Here is a 19,614-nt window from a genome sequence, read left to right as displayed (position 1 = left end):
GGCAGACATCGCCCCCAAACACACAAGTTTTATTTTTTTTCAAAGCTATGAAGGTGCCTGGTCTTCTGACCTTACATGGACTGGAATATGCTTTTTAAAAGTCTCAATTTAAAAATTGGCACTTTAAAAAAAAATCATGTTGCTTGGAAAACCTAGACTGTAGTGTCTTTCCCCTGTGAATGGAAGAGGGATTCCTAAGAACCAATAAGACTTACACTGAGCTGATCTTTTCTGTGCACTGGATGCTTGTCCCACACTCTAGGATGGAATAATTTTACAATGTAGTGGGAAATTCATACTTTATTACCTAACACGGTACTGTTTTCTCCTGTTTTTTGCCATGCATTACACTGATCAAAATTAAATAAGTGAAAGATTGAAACATGTTCCATCAACTTTGAGAAACCCATCTTTTCAACTAAGCTTTTGGTCGTTATTCCTAATCTCTGCCTCCTTCACTTAGCATTTTTTCCTCTTGTTTCCCTCTGTACAGCATTTTGTGACTTTTTAATGTTAAAGATGGTATATAAATGCAAGTTTTTGTTGCATAGGTTAAATCACGACATGTTTTCTCTACTGTAGTTTTATCAGATCAGAACACAGATACATCTTCAATCACAAAGTTTCTCACAGTATATTTGTGAAAAAATATTCTCTAGCTGAGCTGAACTCTCTGCTTTCATCACCTGTCAGTGCAGTATCATAACATATTTTCATTCTACTGTCATTTCTTCCTCCCTTCTGACCTAAAGAGGAGGCAATCTCATTCTGAATATCTACTAGAACACCTGTGACATTGCAGACATTTGTGCTCTGAATTTCCCTTGCTCTTTGTGGAAATGGGCCTAACCTGCACTTAGTTGACAGCTAAGAGTGTGCAGACTGATTGGCCCTTCTGCTTTTCTCTCCCTGTTGAGACATATTTGAACTCTGCTTGGTACCTCACAATAATAGGGAAATCTTCTGGCTTCAATCTTACAATCTTAAGAATCATGGCCAGACATCAGAATTCTACCATCCTGTAGGACAGCAAGTTGGATTTCTAATGCATGGCACTCCATGCTTGCCCTTTTGTTGCATATTTTTTGTTTAGACAGTGCTTCTGTACTTGAGAAAAGTGCAGTTGCTCACTTTCAAATTAGCACAGATGCAAGTATTTTGCTGAATATTTATATCCTCTAAGTGATGAGGTGGCAAAGTGTTCTAATGCAGGGGTTCTCAACCAGGGGTCCACGGCTCCTCAGAATGTTTCAAGAAGTCTGCCAAAAATAATGAATTCTTATAGCTGCTGTAACAACATTGCTGAATGACATTAGGATCTCCTGAGGAAATCGCTGCTTGGCCCCAGAGGCTCATGGTTATCGGTCCACTGTGTTGTCAAGGAGACAACATGCTCTGCTCGGCTTATAGTAATGGACATGAGGAGAAGCAAGAGCTACAGTGGCCTTCAATACCATTAGTTTCATCAGCACTCTATCAGCTCCAGTGATGCTCTATTAACTTCAATGTAACACTACCAGCCTCTGCAACAGTCTACTAACTTAAGCAGAACTCTACCAACTTCGGAGACAGTCTGAACTTCATGATAATTCTAGCAACCAACCTTAGCACCAACCTACCAACTTCAACCTACCAATCTCAACCACATGTTACAAATTTCAGTGATTGTCTACTTACTTCAATATGGTGGGAGGCAATGGCGTAGTGGTATTATCACTGGACTAGTGACCCAGGGTATTGTTCTGGGGACATGGGTTCGAGTCCCACCACAGCAGAAGGTGGAATTTAAATTCAATTAATAACAAATCTGGAATTAAAAGCTACTCTAACGATGGCCACGAAACCATTGTCGATTGTTGTTAAAACCCATCTGGTTCACTAATGTCCTTGAGGGAAGGAAATCTGCTGTCCTTACGTGGTCTGGCATACATGTGACTCCAGACTCACCGCAATGCGGTTAAAATGGCCTAGCAAGCCACTCAGTTGTATCTAACCGCTATGAAGTCAATAAAGAATGACACCGGACGGACCACCTGGCATCGACCTAGGCACCGGAAATGACAACAGCAAACCTAGCCCTGTCAATCTTGCAAAGTCCTCCTTACTAACATCTGGGGGCTTGTGCCAATGTTGGGAGAGCTGTCCCACAGACTAGTCAAGCAACAGCCTGACATAGTCATACTCACAGAATCATACCTTACAGACGATGTCCCATCACAGTGGTTAGCACCGCAGCCTCACAGCTCCAGCGACCCGGGTTCAGTTCTGGGTCCTGCCTATGTGGAGTTTGGAAGTTCTCCCTGTGACCATGTGGGTTTCCGCCTGGTGCTCCGGTTTCCTCCCACAGCCAAGAACTTGCAGGTTGATAGGTAAATTGGCCATTGAAAATTGCCCCGAGTGTAGGTAGGTGGTGGGGATGTGGTAGGGAATATGGGATTAATGTAGGATTAGAATAAATGGGTGGTTGTTGGTCAGCACAGACTCGGTGGGCCGAAGGGCCTGTTTCAGTGCTGTATCTCTAAATAAATAATAAATAAATAAATCATTATTCCCGGGTATGTCCTGTCCCACCAGCAGAGGCAGCGGAACAGTGGTATACAGTCAGGAGGGAGTTGTCCTCAACATCGACTCCGGACCCCATGAAGTGTCATGGCCTCAGGTCAAACATGGGCAAGGAAACCTCCTGCTGATTACCACCTACCGCCCTCCCTCAGCTGATGAATCTGTACTCCTCCATGTTGAACACCACTTGGAGGATGCACTGAGGGTGGCAAGGGCACAGAATGTACTCTGGGTGGGGGACTTCAATGTCCATCACCAAGAATGGCTCTGTAGCACCACTACTGACCATGCTGGCCGAGTCCTAAAGGACATAGCTGCAAGACTGGGGATGTGGCAGGTGGTGACGGAACCAACAAGAGGGAAAAACATACTTGACCATGTCTTCACCAATCTGCTTGTCGCAGATGCATCTGTCCATGAAAGTATTGGTTGATGTGACCACCGCACAGTAATCATGGAGACAAAGTCCCATCTTCACATCGAGGATACCCTCCAACGTGTTGTGTGGCACTACCACTGTGCTAAATGGGATAGATTTTGAACAGATCTAGAAATGCAAAACTGGGCATCCGTAAGGCGCTGTGGGCCATCAGCAGTAGCTGAATTGTACTCAACCACAATCTGTAACCTCATGGCCCGGCATATCCCCCACTCTACCATTACCATCAAGCCGGGAGACCAACCCTGGGTCAATGAAGAGTGCAGGAGGGCATGTCAGGAACAGCACCAGGCTGCCTCAAAATATGGTGTCAACCTGGTGAAGCTACAACCCAGGAGTACTTGCGTGCCAAACTGCATAAGCAGCATGCGATAGACCGTGCTAAGTGATCCCATAAGCAATGGTTCAGATTTAAGATCTGCAGTCCTGCCACATCCAGCCGTGAATGGTGGTGGACAATTAAAAAACTAACTGGAGGAGGTGGCTCCACAAATATCCCCATCCTCATTGATGGGGAAGCCCAGCACATCAGTGCAAAAGATAAGGCCTAAGCATTTGCAATAATCTTATGGCAGAAGTGCCGAGTTGATGATCCATCTCGGCCTCCTCCTGAAGTCCCCAGACTTCAGCCAATTCGATTCACGGTAATAGTCCTGAAGACCTGTGCTCCAGAACTTGCTGCGCCCCTATCCAAGCTGTTCCAGTACAGCTACAACACTGGCATCTACCCGGCAATGTGGAAAATTGCCCAGGTATGTCCTGTACACAAAAAGCAGGACATGTCCAACCCGGCCAATTACCGCCCCATCCGTCTACTCTCAATCATCAGTAAAGTGATGGAAGGTATCATCAACAGTGCCATCAAGCGACACTTGCTTAGCAATAACCTGCTCAGTGATGCTCACTTTGGGTTCTGCCAGGGCCACTCAGCTCCTGACCTCATTACAGCCTTGGTTCAAACATGGACTAAAGAGCTGAACTCAAAAGGTGAGGTGAGAGTGACTGCCCTTGAAGTCAATGGAAATCAGGGGGAAAATGCTCCGCTGCTTGGAGTCATACCTAGCGCAAAGGAAGATGGTTGTGGTTTTTGGAGGTCAATCATCTGAGCTCCAGGACATCACTGCAGGAGTTCCTCAGGGTAGTGTCCTAGGCCCAGCCATCTTCAGCTGCTTCATCAATGACCTTCCTTCAATCATAAGGCCAGAAGTGGGGATGTTCGCTGATGATTGCACAATGTTCAGCACCATTCGCGACTCCTCAGATACTGAAGCAGTCTGTGTAGAAATGCAGCAAGAGCTGGATAATATCCAGGCTTGGGCTGATAAGTGGCAAGTAACATTCACGCCACACAAGTGCCAGGCAATGACCATCTCCAACAAGAGAGAATCTAACCATCTCCCCTTGACATTCGATGGCATGACCTTCACTGAATCCCCCACTATCAACATCCTAGGGGCTACCATTGACCAGAAACTGAACTGGAGTTGCCATATCAATACCATGGTTACAAGAGCAGGTCAGAGGCTAGGAATCCTGCAGTGAGTAACTCACCTCCTGACTCCCCAAAGCCTGTCCACCATCTGCAAGGCACAAGTCAGGAGTGTGATGGAATATTCTCCATTTGCCTGGATGGGTGCAGCTCCAACAACACTCAAGAAGCTCAACAGCATCCCGGACAAAGCAGCCCGCTTGATTGGCACACCATCCACAAACATTCACTCCCATTCACCACCAATGCACAGTGGCAGCAGTGTGTACCATCTACAAGATCCACTGCAGCAATGCACCATGGCTCCTTAGACAGAACCTTCCAAATCCGTGACCTCTACCAACTAGAAGGACAAGGGGAGCTAATACAAGTTCTCCTCCAAGTCACACACCATCCTGACTTGGAAATATATCGCCGTTCCTTCACTGTCGCTGGGTCAAACTCCTGGAACTCCCTTCCTAACAGCACTATGGGTGTACCTACCTCACATGGACAGCAGCGGTTCAAGAAGGCAGCTCACCACCACCTTCTCAAGGGCAATTAGGGATGGGCAATAAATCCTGGCCTAGCCAGAGATGCCCACATCCCGTGAATGAATAAAAACACTCTACCAACATCACCAAAAAAAGTCATTGGGAGCAAGATAAATTACAAAAGTCATGAAAAAGCACTATAAGCGCACACATTAAATACCAGAAACAGATAATTTTTTAATTCAATCCGCCATATCTTGACAGAATTGTTGCTCAGCATCAATAAGTTCCACATTAAGCAAGCAAAACAAAAATTAATTATAAATATATATGTTTAATTGTACAACTATGTTTTTTGCAGAAAAAATACTTGTGCTCCAGGGAGTCCATAGAATTTTTATAACATGGGAAGAGACACCTCAGAAGCAAAAAGGTTGAGAACTCCTGTTTGAATATATTGTGCTACTGAATTGTCAGATTTTATGTCATGTCAGAGAGGCATGAAGTTCAGTTTAGGCCCATCTCCTTTGGGAATGAGGCAAAATCAGAGGATGAATCACTCTAGTTGCTGTTATAGGTGTCCTTGTTGATGCTTGCAAAGAGATTGCCTCCCCTTTTGGTCTGAGAATGCTGCATGAGTCAGAAAAACCAATAAAGTGAGAATGAAATGACAGCAGAATGAAAACCAATGATTATACTGCATTTGTTTGTTTTCACAGCAGTTAAAATTGTGAGTCTGTAAGAAAGACCAGACTTCTTTAATCTATGCGTTCAAATCAATGCAGCTTTACAGGCTTGTGCTGCTAGAAACAACTGAAAGTTCAATGATGGCTGCCAGGACAGCCATAAATATAAATGTAAAGAGTCAGGAGCTGCAGACAGATAGTACAATGTTCTTCTTAGTGCTGTAATTAAATTATTATTGAAAAATAGCTTGGAGCACATCACATTTAATGCAGAATAAAACATATTGCTGTAAATGGAAATTTTTTAAAGCTTTTTCATATCGTGTGATAGAAACAGCATGAGCAAAAAAGGACAAAAATGCATCCCTCTCCAACTCTCCATACTCAACTATACATGTAAGGAAGTTAAATAAAGATCCGCACTTTCCTAGTAGGTGCTTTGTGCATGGCTGTAAGGAATATGTGGTTTAGTCAGACTCTAATTCTACACCACTTTAACCACAGTTAAAACAATCATATTTTACAAATAATATTGGCGACTGTAGGTTATTACATTTTTTATTGTTACAACCAGGTAAGGAAGGTGACTAAGGCTCCTCTTTTGCCCCTTCTTGGTTTGCCGCAACAGGGTTTATCCTTTTAACACAGTGATTTAACTTACCACCTCAGTGAGCACTTGCGCCTGTTCCTCTCATATAATTGCAAATGAACCAATCAGACAGATTTTCTTGAGGTTAAACAAGAAAGATGTAAGTTTACTATCCTTATCACTCTAAACTGGTTAAAATTACTAAATTACGCTATGCTTCCATGCCCTACGTTCACACAAGAGCCACACACACATACAAATTGATTAGAGAGGAAAAAACAGAGTTGGGAGGTTGGAGTAGAGTCTGTAATAAATGGAATTTAAATACTGGATCTGAGTTCCAGAGCTCTTGGTTGAAATTATAGTTCTGAAGTCCTCACTGGATCATGCGCACAGTTCGGGCTTGCTTCTCAGGTTCCGGAAGGCAGAAGAGGGGCTTCCTCCTTGTCCCCTCATTGCTGGCTGTGCTGGGCTGTAGGTTTGAGGCTTAGTAGTTGCAGCCGAGGCTTCTCTGGGACTTTACTGGAGAGAGGGAGAGAGATGTTCCCTTGCTGGATTTCTGTTACAGTCTGCCTTCTTAGACACCATTCTCAAATCTCCAGAGTCGTTCAAGCAGTCTCATTATATGGCCATAATATTATAAAAGCAAAATACTGCAGATGCTGGAAATCTGAAATAAAAACAAGAAATGCTGGAAATACTCAGCAGATCTGGCAGCATCTGTGGAGAGAGAAGCAGAGTTAACGTTTCAGGTCAGTGACCCTTCTTCAGAACTGGCAAATATTAGAAATGTGAAAGGTTTTAAGCAAGAAAAGCGGGGGTGGGGCAAGAGATAACAAAGGAGAAGGTGTAGCTAGGACAAGGTCACAGAGAATAACCGACCAGAAGGTCATGGAGCAAAGGCAAATAATATGTTAATGGTGTGTTGAAAGACAAAGCATTAGTACAGATAGGGTGTTAACGGACTGAAAACTGAACAGCTGCAAGTACAAACATGAAAAAAAATGCAGTGAGTAGGCAAACTGAACAAACTAAGATAAAATAAAATAAACACAAAAAAAATATAAAAAAAGAAAGAAGAAAAAATAACGAAAAATGAAAGTAAAATGGGGGGCCCGTCATGCTCTGAAATTATTGAACTCAATGTTCAGTCCGGCAGGCTGTAGTGTGCCTAATCGGTAAATGAGATGCTGTTCCTCAAGCTTGCGTTGGTGTTCACCGGAACACTGCAGCGATCCCAGGACAAGATGTGAGCATGAGAGCAGGGGGTAGTGTTGAAATGGCAAGCAACTGGAAGCTCGGGGTCATGCTTTCGGACTGAGCGGAGGTGTTCTGCAAAGCGGTCCCCAATGTAGAGGAGACCACATTGTGAGCAGCAAATACAGTATACTACATTGAAAGAAGTACAAGTAAATCGCTGCTTCACCTGAAAGGAGTGCTTGGGGCCTGGGATAGTGAGGAGAGAGGAGGTAAATGGGCAGGTATTACACCTCCTGCGATTGCAGGGGAAGGTGCCCCGTGGGAAGGGGACAAGGTGGTGGGGGTAATGGAGGAGTGAACCAGGGTGTCGCGGAGGGAACGATCCCTTCAGAATGCTGACGGGAAGGGAGGGGAAGATGCATTTGGTAGTGGCATCATGTGGCGGAAGTGGCGGAGGATGATCCTTTGGATAAGGAGGCTGATGGGGTGGAAAGTGAGGACAAGGGGAACCCTGTCGCAGTTCTGGGAGATAGGGGAAGGGGTGAGGGTAGAGGTGCGGGAAATGGGCTGGACATGGTTAAGGGCCCTGTCAACCACAGTGGGGGGGGAATCCTTGGTTGAGGAAAAAGGAAGACATATAAGAAGCGCTGTCATGGAAGGTAGCATCATCAGAGCAGATGCGTCGGAGACAGAGAAACTGGGAGAATGGAATGGAGTCCTTACAGGAGGCAGGGTGTGAAGAAGTGTAGTCGAGGTAGCTGTGGGAGTCGGTGGGCTTATATACATGATATGCCCACCTCTTTGTGTTTGAATGAGAATCTTCTGGAATGGTCTCTGAAATTCAAGGCTCTCCCCTCAGGATACCCAGACATACTTGGTGGGGGGAGGGGATAGTGTTGGCTCTTTCAAAGTCAATGGGTGTCGATGGCTTTTGACAACCAACATTGACAAGGCTATCTCAGATAATTGAATCAGAGAGCACCCCATTGTTCTGACTAGGCTGCATCAATCATATCTGTCTCTGGTCTAATCCTTTGTTTTTTTCATTTGCAAATGTTCGTGGCCATCTTGGCTACTAGCTGTTCTGTTTTAAATGTTATTTGTAACAATTTCCAATAAAAGTCTCAGGCAAAGTTCCACATGAGGAAATAAATATCTTCCATTTGGCATGTGGGGTTTTCTTCACATTATACTAATGGATACATTAGCTTATTCACATTTTTGTTGTACTTTATAGGTGATAATTTCCACCTCTATAACAGCGTCTGATTCCACCCCATCTCAGTTCATCTGCTGAAATCCTTATCCATGACTTTGTTATTTCTAGTCTTGACTATTCCAGTGCACTTCTGGCTGGCCTCTTATCTTCCACCCTTCATAAACTTAAGGTCATCCAAAACTCTGTTGCCTGTATCCTAGCTTGCACAAAGTCCCAATTACCCAACATCCCGGTGCTCTCTGGCCTATATTGGCTCCTGGTTAAGTAATGCAGCGATATTAAAATTCTCACCCATGTTTTCAAACCCCACCATGGCCTCGCCCTTTCCTTTCTATATAACCTTCCCCATTCCTACAACCCTCTGAAATATCTGTCCTCCTCAATTCTGGCCTCTTGCACATCCCAATTTTAATTGGTGTTGTTCCTTCAGCTGCCTAGGCCCTAATCTCTGGAATTCCCTCTCTAAATCTCTCCACTTCTCTACATCTCTTTCTTCCTTTAAGACACTCCCTGCAACCCACCTCTTTGATCAAGCTTTTAATTATCATCCCTAATATCTACTTACGTGGCTCAGTCTTTTGGGCTGGATTTTACCAAGCCCTCGACGTCGCGCTCCATGGCGAGCGTGGGGGTGGCCTGAAGATGGGTTTGGAAGGGACCTGCCACAGACCTCAACGCCGGGAGGGCACGGCCCGATCCTCCCGGTGGCGGCAAGGCTCCGTGGCAGCCCTCCCACCACTGGGTGATGGGACCCTACTTGGCATATGTAAATGAAGGGAACGCATAAATTAAAATACACTCACCTGCAATCTTGAGGGCCCACCACGATCTTCAATGCATTGGCAGGCACCCCCACGCCTTCAATTCCCCACCTGAAAGGCGGCGTAACACTGGTGGGGAGGGGGAAGGAGCTAATATTTTCTGTGGTGGGGGGAGACGGGGTCAAATAAATGTTTTGGGTATAGGGGATGGTGGGAAGGGGTGAACTCTAAACATTGTTCAGTCTGGGGGGGAAGGTCATTTTAAAAGGTAAGTGTTTTGTTGGGGGAGGGGAAAATAATTAATGTAATTGTTATTGGGGTGGGAAAGGGGCATTTAAAATTTATTGGATACATTTTGGGGGGATGCTTCTTTAAAAGTTTAACTGGGCTGGCAGAGCTGGCTGCCCTTTAAAAATGGCGCCAGCACCTGCAGACAGTCAGCTGACGTCATTGCCGGGGATGGACTGCCCACCCACTCCACGTGATTGAAGTGGTCGGGCCACCCCGGCTATTTAAATGAGCCGCCACATGTGAGATAGTTATGGCTCTTCAGCAGGGGCAGGCAGCCATTCCCTGAGCTCTTAAAATCCAGCCCTTTGTTTGATAATGCTGCTGTGACGCACCTTGGGATGTTTTGCTATGTTAAAGGCGCGATATGAATACAAGTTGTTGATGTAAGGCTTTCAGTATATTGTATTGTTTTTGCTTTATCAATAATTATGCTGTTGACATAACGCTAAATTCGAGAAAAGGGGGTTATGATATATACTATTCTCTAAGAAGTGATGTGTAATTCTCACTATGAATTTTTTTAAATTGTGCAATAAGGTTGGTTGCTATTATCATGAGCAGGGATTGACAACGTGTCCGTACATGCACACCAGTGTCTGTGGTAACAAATTTTGAGGTCCGTGACTGGTAATTTCAGGGATGAGAAATTTCCCATTGTCTTCTTCTTTCTGACCAGACCAGCATTAAAAAAAAAAGCGCCAGTTTCACAGCTGAATTGGAATTTCTAAGCTGAGATCTTTATCTAATGCTCATTAACACGCCTTCCCATATTTACAGCTGACAGGTTCTGAGAACAAGAATGGCAGTTTCCGAACTTTGGACAGATTCGGGGTTTTCCAGCAGGTTCCGTTTTCTTTTAAAAGCCTGCTGAAAAACCCCAAAGCTGTACAAAGTTCGGAAATCACTCTTCCCACTCTTAGCAACAGTCGGGGAGGGGGGGGGGGTGGGGCAGAGAGAGAGAGAAACAGAGAGAGAGGGGACAGAGAAAGAGAGGGGGGACAAGGAGAGGGGGAACAGAAAAACAGAAAAAGTGCGGGCGAACACAGAGGGGGGACAGAGAGAGAGAGCAGGAGAACAGAGAGAGAGCGAAGAACAGAGAAAGAGAGAGAGAAAGGGGGACAGAGAGAGAGAGGGTCGGGGGGACAGAGAGAGGGGGAAGACACACACGGGGGGAAGACAGGGAGATGGGGGGTCAACACAGAGAAGATGAGACAATACAGAAGGGGGAACACAGAAAGAGGGAACCCAGAGAGGGAGAGGCAAAGAGACAGACACAGACCGAGAGGAAGGAGAGAGAGCAATCAAGATCACTCCTGACAGATGGACATCTATCTGGAATAATCTGCATCGCTACAACAAGTGTGCGAGCAGACATTGACTACTTGTGCAAGCAAAAAACAAATGCCAGGTATCTCACTAAATCAGTGTCCAACATAGTGATAAGAAAGTAAGTCAATAAATTAACCTTCATTTAAAGGTTTAAAATGCACATTTGTTGTTGTTTTGATTGATAGTAAGATAACTTTTTAATGCATTTATCTTTCTGAAATTGTCTCACCAGCCCCCTATGTAAGACAAAAATTGTAATGTGGCCTCCCCACGTGAAAAGGTTGGACACCCCTGTTCCAAAACTTTAACCTTTTCTTTTAAAATAACTTAGCAGCTAGGATATTTTAAACACAAGTTTAAAGGCTTGGGTTATGGAAACTCATTTAAAATAGCAAAAGTCACTTAGGGAATGTGTTGATTTCTGCACACTGGCACGCATTACTTTCATTTGGGACAGAAGCTCAGTGACATGTTGAAAGTTGCTGGACTTTTACTTCTATATAAATGTCACAATTCCGCTGCTATCCATTTGGAATCACATTGTTCCAGAACTTGTATTTAAGGGCAAACAGGCAAGAAAATCCAAGGAATCTCCAGAAGTCAGTACTGTAATTTCCTCATGAATACAAGTGGATGGTGTAATGGGGCTGAGTGATATTGGCAAAAATAGGATGCTGCTGGCCCATATACGGTAGTTAGTAAATTTTGTTCCCAGCCTGACGTCGGTTCCGTAGTGGATGATGCTGGGAAATCGGGGTGTCAGTGGCCCGCCACAGAGTATGACGCTGGGATTGCCGTGCCCCATCTTCCCGGCGGCGGGGAAGCTCCATGGGAGCACCTCTGCCGGTCTACGGCAGGACTATGCTTTAAATATTGAAATTACCTGTTTGCATACATTTTAATGGAATTCGCTGCGATCCTACTAGCCATTTCCAATCTTCAGCTTGATGTACGGCACTCACGTGCCTTCACATTCCCGTCCTTGGAAAGCTGGCACCACCAAGGCAAGAGTCCTCGGTGCCTGTAAAGATTGGTAGGTAATACCCTGCTCACATTCATTTTTGCAGCGAACTCGGACACTTGCATTAAATTTAAGTAGCCAGAAATGAGGGGAGGTTTGGAACTCTGCATCAATTAATCATGTATCAGCAAGGAGGGTGGAAGGGGTGAACTCTGCATGTTTTGCTCAGGGGAGCAGTTAGGGGCCAACTACGAACATGACTTAGGAGCAGGAGCAGGCCACTCGGCCCCTCGAGCCTGCTCTGCCATTCAATAAGATCATGGCTGCTCTGATTGTAACCTCAATTCCACATTCCCGTCCATCCCCAATAACCTTTCGCCCCCTTGCTTATCACGTATCTATCTACCTCTGCCTTAAAAGTATTCAGAGACTCTTCCACCTTTTGAGGAACAGCGTTCCAAAGACTCATGATCCTCTGAGAGAAAAAATTTCTCCTCATCTCTGTCTTAAATGAGTGACCCCTTATTTTTAAACAGTGACCCCTAGTTCTAGATTCTCTCACAAGGGGTAACATGCATTCCATATCCACCCTGTCAAGACCCCTCAAAATCATATATCATAATCAATCAAGTCACCTCTTATTCTTCTAAATTCCAGCGGATACAACCCACCCTGTCCAACCTTTCCTCATAAGACAACCTGTCCATTCCAGGTATTAGTCTCATCAACCTTCTCTGAACTGCTTCCAATGCATTTACATCTGCCCTTAAATAAGGAGACCAATACTGTACACAGTATTCCAGATGTGGTCTCACCAATGCCCTGTATAGCTGACTCTGCATGCTTTGCATAGCGGAGGGGCTAGGGGCAAACTGTGCATCTTTGGACCTGTCTGCAGGGCTGCCAGCCTTTTAAAAATGCTGCTAGCTCTTGCTTCTGTCTCAGGTGACGCCGTTGATGGCGTCGCCAAGGCCGCCCCGCCACGTGATTGCGGAGGGCAGCCGCCGTGCATACATTAATGAGCTGCCGGATGCAAGATTGCGATGGCGTGGCGGCTCATGGCCCATGCATGTCGGCCAACATTTTTTCACCTGCCGCCACCCCCGGCAGCGGGACAACAAGATTCAGCCCAATGTAACAGTTAGCTTTAATAAACCTTAATCTATGAAGAACTATCTATGATTCCTTAACAAAATCCATGCTGCATTTGTACTTTTTAAAACTGTAAGGGAGGACATAGTAAAAATTGATTATGTTTCAATAACTATGTTAGAAACAGTCATTAACTGATTTTTTTTTTGCTCTGAATTGGATTAAAGGACAAGTTTTACAAATATGTCAAAGATCAGTTACTGCATTATTTGCTATCCTGCTTGAGGGCAGATAACCTGAGTGGTCAATGGCATTTGAAAGATCATATAATTATCATATAATTACATGACGTTAAAAGTGCACCTTTGCTAACAGTTAAGAGATTTGACTTGGACATAAATTGGTTAGTCTTGAGCACAATCTTACAGATAGTGACCAAACATTTTGTAACTGAATAATACATGCAGTAACAACTGCTCAACCTTTTGCAGAAAAGCTTTTTCTTAATAATTATCTTTTCAGAACTGAATCAGAATTGATAGTAATAGACTGAGATATAGGCATAAGTCAATTTAAGAGAATTGTTTTATTGGATGAACTGAACGGCACTCTTTATTTGTAATAGTTTTTTAGAGTGCTTCCTTTTTTTAAATTAAATTTTGAGAATTTGTGCTTTAAAACTGAAAAAGAAACCATGGATGTGTTTTTTTTACAAGGGTCACTGAGAGGTTTGAATTGCAAATAGTTACGGGAAGGCACCTGTCTTCAAATAATTACCCAGCAGGGATTGTTTTTGACTTGGGGAAGATGTTTACGGAGAAGTGACAGGTCAGGATTTATAGAGGTCAGGAGGCTTGACTTCTGGAATGTTTTTGGTTTCACTTTGAATTGTTACAAAAGGCAGTTGGGGATTAAAAATGGTTTGAAAAGGAGTTGAAGAGTCAGCTTGCCAAGAAGAACAAACCACCCCAACTCAGTCTGTTCCAGCTCTTTGAAAAAAACCTGCCAGATTTGCATTTCTGGAAATGCTGAGAAGCAAGTGTAAGAAGCAGACTAAACTGTTGCCACATTTCTGCTGTAAGGCCTGTCGGAAACCTCTGTTGCTGCATTTCTCCTGGAAAGCCTACCCAAACTGATTGTCAATGTCGCCTGAAATGAACTGTTCTGGGAAGGTCCCAGTGACAGCCGTCTATACACGTTTGGGATGCCAAAACAAAACAAAGGACATCTTTCCATATTTTTTTTCTTCTTCAATAATTAGCAAGTGTTTAACCCAACTGCTTTTTGTCTTTTTTTTGCAATGGAGCCCTAAAAGGAAAGTCCCTTTATTTTTCTGGTTAGTGTGTGTGTGTGTGTGTGTGTTCAAAATTTCAATCTGTGTGCTTCATCTCTGGTTAAGACATGTTCTATAATAAACTGATAATTTTATTGTTTATTAAAGAAACCTGCTTGGTGTGTTTTATTCTAGGAAAAAAAGACTCCTATGATTGACCGTATCAGTAAGTGGGAAAAATTTAAATGTATGTTGTGACCTGTGGAGAAGGGAAACTAGAATAAACAGCCTCAGTCGTAACATATATTTGGGGGCTCTTTGCGGGATATCCAACACTGACAATGTGTAATTGTAAGTGGGGTAATAATACTTGAAAAGAAGAAAAGAAAAAAAGAAACAGGTTTCTTGTGCAGTGGATTAAAGTTTACTCTACCGGAATGTCTTTAACAGTTGCTGCGACTTTTCTGGGGAAGGAGTATGTATCCCTGAGTGATTTGAGACACTTAACCAAGGTTAAAATAAAGGATTTGGCAGAACTGTTGGTTTTACAGTTAAAACCAGGAGCTAAAAAAGCAGACATAATTGAAGTAATAGCACAACATTTACAATTGGAAGAAGAAAGCAAACCAGATGGTAGTGAGTTGAATTAGCTAAAATTCAGTTACAAATGAGGCAGCTTGAACTTGACAACAAAAAAGAAATAAAATTGGAAAAATTGAACTTGAAAGAGAATTGACAATGAAGAAACTTGAACTTCGGGAAAAGGAAAGGGCAAGAGAAAGAGAAGGAAAGGAATTTGAATTTAAAAAGGGGTGGTCTTGACTCCAGTAAAAGTTCTGGTGGGGAAAGATCTGACTCCAGCTCAGGACCCAGTGGAGAGCTGTTTAAACTTGCGCAAGTCCTCCCAAAGTGTGAGGAAAGGGACGTAGAGGCATTTTTCATTTCTTTTGAAACGATAGCCAAACAGATGAAGTGGCCGAAGGAAAACTGGACACTGCTAATGCAAAGCAGTTGATGGGCAGAGCTCATGAAGTTTATGCCATACTTTCTGAGGAGGCTTTTGCAAATTATGAAATGGCGAAAAAGGCTATTCTCGCTGCGTATGAGTTGGTCCCTGAAGCTTATTGGCAGAAATTTCGGAACCCCTGTATGGGCAGACCCAAATAGAAGTAAATTAATTTTGGTCATTGGATATGGGCACCAATGATAGAGGCCACGTATGAGAAGCTAAAGGAAATAATTCTCCTGGAAAAATTTAAAAATTCACTCTCTCTGTTAATAAGAACTCATGTAGAGAACCAGAAGGTTTCAATGGGAAGACAGGCAGTGGAAATTGCTGATGATTACGAGCTTGTTTATAAGCCCAAACCCTTCGTTCATCACCCGCACAAACCCGAGAAGGATAGAAAGTGGGAGGGTGGAAGGTAGGCAAGCAGCCAGGCACTAGAAGGGACAGCTGGAAACACTCCAGGATCTCCTCCTCAGACCAGAAAGGAAGACGCTGAGGTGGAAGTGAGGTCCACAAGCCTAAATGTTACCATTGTCGCAAGGTGGGACACCTTCATGCAGAATGCTGGAAGTTGCAGGGTCCATGGGATCTATTGGGATGCACAAAGCCAATGCAGAGAAAGGGGCCTTGACTGAGAGTACAGCAGATCAGGCTGTAGCTCTGACTGCAACTGTAAGGCCAAATACAAAAAACACTGTGAGTGCAGGGGTTGTGAATAAGATACCTGAGAGTTATAGGGAATTCTTGTCAAAAGAAAAAGAAACCCCTTATCCCTCAATTGAGGCAGGAAAACCGATAGTTATACGTAGGGATACAGGAACAACCAAGCTCTTTTGTTGGGGAAAGGCATAACATTTCCACCAGAGAGCGCACTGAATGCCAAGGATTTAGTGAATGGTATTGGCGGGGAGTGTATACCCATCCCTTTGTATCGGGTGCACCTCGAGTGTGACCTCTGTCTGGAATGGTAACGGTAGGAGTTGTCCATAGTTTGCCGGTAGACAGATTTAATCTACTCCTGGGGAATGATTTGGCAGGAGCGAAGGTAGTAGCTTCTCTAGCAGTCACGGAAAAAACAAATACAAGTTAAAGAGACTGAACAGTTACAGGAAAAGGTTCCAGGAATTTTTCCTTCATGTGTAGTAACCCGAGCAATGACTAAACAAGTTCCATTGTCGGAGGTAAAATTGGCACCACCATGCCAATAATCGAATATCTGAAACTTTCTTTGGGGATTTGGATAATCCAAAGGAAATGTTTAATAAGTCTTCTCTGATTAAGGCTCAGGAAGCCAATCCAGAGTTAAATAAAGTGGCACAATCAGCTCTAACTGAAGCTGAGGCAAAGGAAGTTCCAGAAGGCTACTACATTAGAAATGGGATTCTGATGAGGAAGTGGAGACCTCCTCACAGACCTGAAGACGAAGAATGGACGGTTGTTCACCAGATAGGGTACTACCAAAGTATTGCGGGGAACCATTAAGGATGGCGCATAAAATTTCTATAGCGGGACATGCGGGGATCCAAAAGACCCAATCACGTATAAGTCGACATTTTTACTGGCCAGGCCTTTCCAAGGACATGGTGCAGTTTTGTAAAACATGCGATACGTGCCAGATTGTGGGAAAACCGCAACCTGTCATAAAACTGGCACCTCGAATTCCCATACCAGTTTTTGGGGAACCATTTATTAGGATGTTGGTGGACTATGTAAGACCTTTACCAAAATGTGGGACACCAATATATACTCATTATCATGGATATGGTACTCAGTTCCCAGAGGCCATTCCCTTGAGAACAATTTCTGCTAATGTAGTGGTAGAGAAGTTAACCCAGTTCTTCACTAGATATGGATTACCGATTGAGATTCAGTCGGATCAAGGTTCCAATTTTATGTCTAACATTTTTCAGGATGTTATGGGTAATTTGGGTATAACACAGTTAAAATCTTCAGCCTACCATCCACAGACACAAGGAGCTTTAGCAAGGTACCATCAGACCCTCAAAAAGCTGATCAGGGTATATTGTCATGAATATCCCCATGATTGGAATAAAGGACTAAAATTTCTTTTGTTTGCTACTAGGGATTCACCTAATGAATCTACCGGTTTTAGTTCTTTTGAATTAGTTTATGGACATGAGATAAGAGGTCCTATAAAACTAATTAAAGAAAAGTTTTTAGAACAGAGGGACGAATCTTCTGTGCTAGATTATGTATCCTTGTTCTGGGAACGGCTCACAAGAGATTACTAAGTGGCTCAGGAACACATTAAAGCTTCCCAAACAACTATGAAAAAATGGGCAGACGAACATGCCAAGACCCGAACATTTCAACCAGGGTATGAGGTGTTAGTATTACTGGTTTTCAGCGGTTCACCATGTAAGCACAGCTCGGTGTCCACATAAAGTGGTCAAGAGAATTGGTAAAGTAAATTATTTGATTGACACCCCAGATCGTCGGAATAAGAATTGGCTGTGTCATATCAAGATGTTGAAACAATATTATTGCTGGGAGGAGGATAAGCAAGCACAGGTATGTCTGGTGGTAGGTACAGTGAATGATGAAAGGGAGAGTGAGGATGAGGCAGAAGAAAGCCTAGACAATTCTCAAATTGAACCTCCTACTATCCAGTTAGCTAATACTGAATTGTTAGTGAGATTGGACACAATGCTTTCATATTTAAATGTAGAATAACAAGAAGACCTAACAAGGCTACTCACAGCATTTAAAAGAGTCTGTAGGGATAAACCAGGATGTACAACCTTAGCCATATATGATGTGGATGTAGGGGAATCCTTTCCTATCAAGCAGCATCCTTACCGCTTAAGTCCAGAGAAACAGGCCCAGGTAACGCAGAAATCCAATACATGTTGGAAAACCACCTAATTGAACCCAGTCAAAGCAGCTGAAGTTCCCCAGTAGTATTAATGCCTAAACCAGATGGTTCAACTAGACTCTGCATAGACTACGTGAAGTTTAATGCAGTGACAAAGACAGACTCCTGCCCAATTCCTCACTTGGAAGACTGTATTGACAGAGTGGGCAGTGCCATGTTTCTTACAAAAATAGATTCATTGAAGGGATTCTGGCAAGTTCCTTTAATACCCTGAGCTAAAGAAATATCGGCCTTTGTCATACCAGATGATCTTTTCCAATGCCAAGTGATGCCATTTGGGATAAAAAATGCCCCAGCAACCTTTCAGCGACTAATGAACCAAGTGGTAGCCAGTGTTCCTAACTGTGTAGTTTACCTGGATGATATGTTGGTATACAATGACACTTGGAAGGACCACTTGCAACAACTAGCAGCTCTGTTTAGAAAATTACAGTTGGTCGATTTATTAATAAACTTTGCCAAAAGTGAGAGTGACCTACCTCAGGCATATAGTAGGGCAAGGACAAGTGTTGCCAAGAACTGTGGAAGTACAAGCATTGGTGGAGTTCCCTACCCCTAAGACTAAATGAGAAATCATGAGGTTTTTGGGGATGTGTGGTTTCTACCGCAAGTTTATACCAAATTTTAGTACTATAGCTGATCCACTGACAGATTTACTACAGAAAAAGAAAATCAAGGTAGTGTGGTCAGGGGAGTGCCAAGCATCTTTTGAAAGGCTGAAAACCATTTTTATTAATGAACCAGTGTTGGCTGCTCCAAATTTCACTCATCACTTGAAGGTAGCAATTGATGCTCGTGATCTGGGGTCAGTGCAGTCCTGTTACAAGACAATGAATCAGGCATAGAAATGCCAGTGGGATACTTTTCCAAAAAGCTAAATTAACACCAGAAAAGATATTCAACAGTGGAAAAAGAAACCTTAGACTTATTACTAGCTTTTAAGCATTTTGAGATCTATGTCCACCATGACTACAGAGACACTGGTATATACTGATCATAACCCTTTGTGGAAAATTTCAAAAAGCAGAATGCCAGACTATTTCGATGGAGTTTACAATTCAATCGTATCACTTAAAGATTGTCCACATTGCAGGCACCGCTCGAGATGAATTTCTACCCCAGCATATTTAAGAACTTGCACACAGTGAAGCTTTTCAATTTTTAAAGTGACTTGTACTTCACCAGAAAAGAAAAAAAAATTGTGTAGGTCGCAGTGAGGATACATTTTATAAAAATACACAAAAAAGTGCAACTGAAAGACCAGTGTAATTGTGTTTCCGACTGTGATTGAAAATCTGGACACAATGTTGAGACACCCCACCACCCCATCAACCCCTCCCCATCC

The 19,614-nt window shown here is 43.4% G+C and overlaps 1 protein-coding gene across 1 annotated transcript in view; it reads left to right on the top strand.

The window, feature by feature from the left end:
- The window catches only part of adamts6 (ADAM metallopeptidase with thrombospondin type 1 motif, 6), a 362,517-nt gene that overhangs the window by 200,986 nt on the left and 141,917 nt on the right, over nucleotides 1-19,614 (top strand). The gene's annotated exons all lie outside the window — the stretch shown is intronic.

This window comes from Heterodontus francisci, chromosome 1 (assembly GCF_036365525.1).
Source record: "Heterodontus francisci isolate sHetFra1 chromosome 1, sHetFra1.hap1, whole genome shotgun sequence".
NCBI classification, from domain to species: domain Eukaryota; kingdom Metazoa; phylum Chordata; class Chondrichthyes; order Heterodontiformes; family Heterodontidae; genus Heterodontus; species Heterodontus francisci.
The sequence above is the reverse complement of the archived record's forward strand: the minus strand, read 5'-3'. Positions and strand labels throughout refer to the sequence as shown.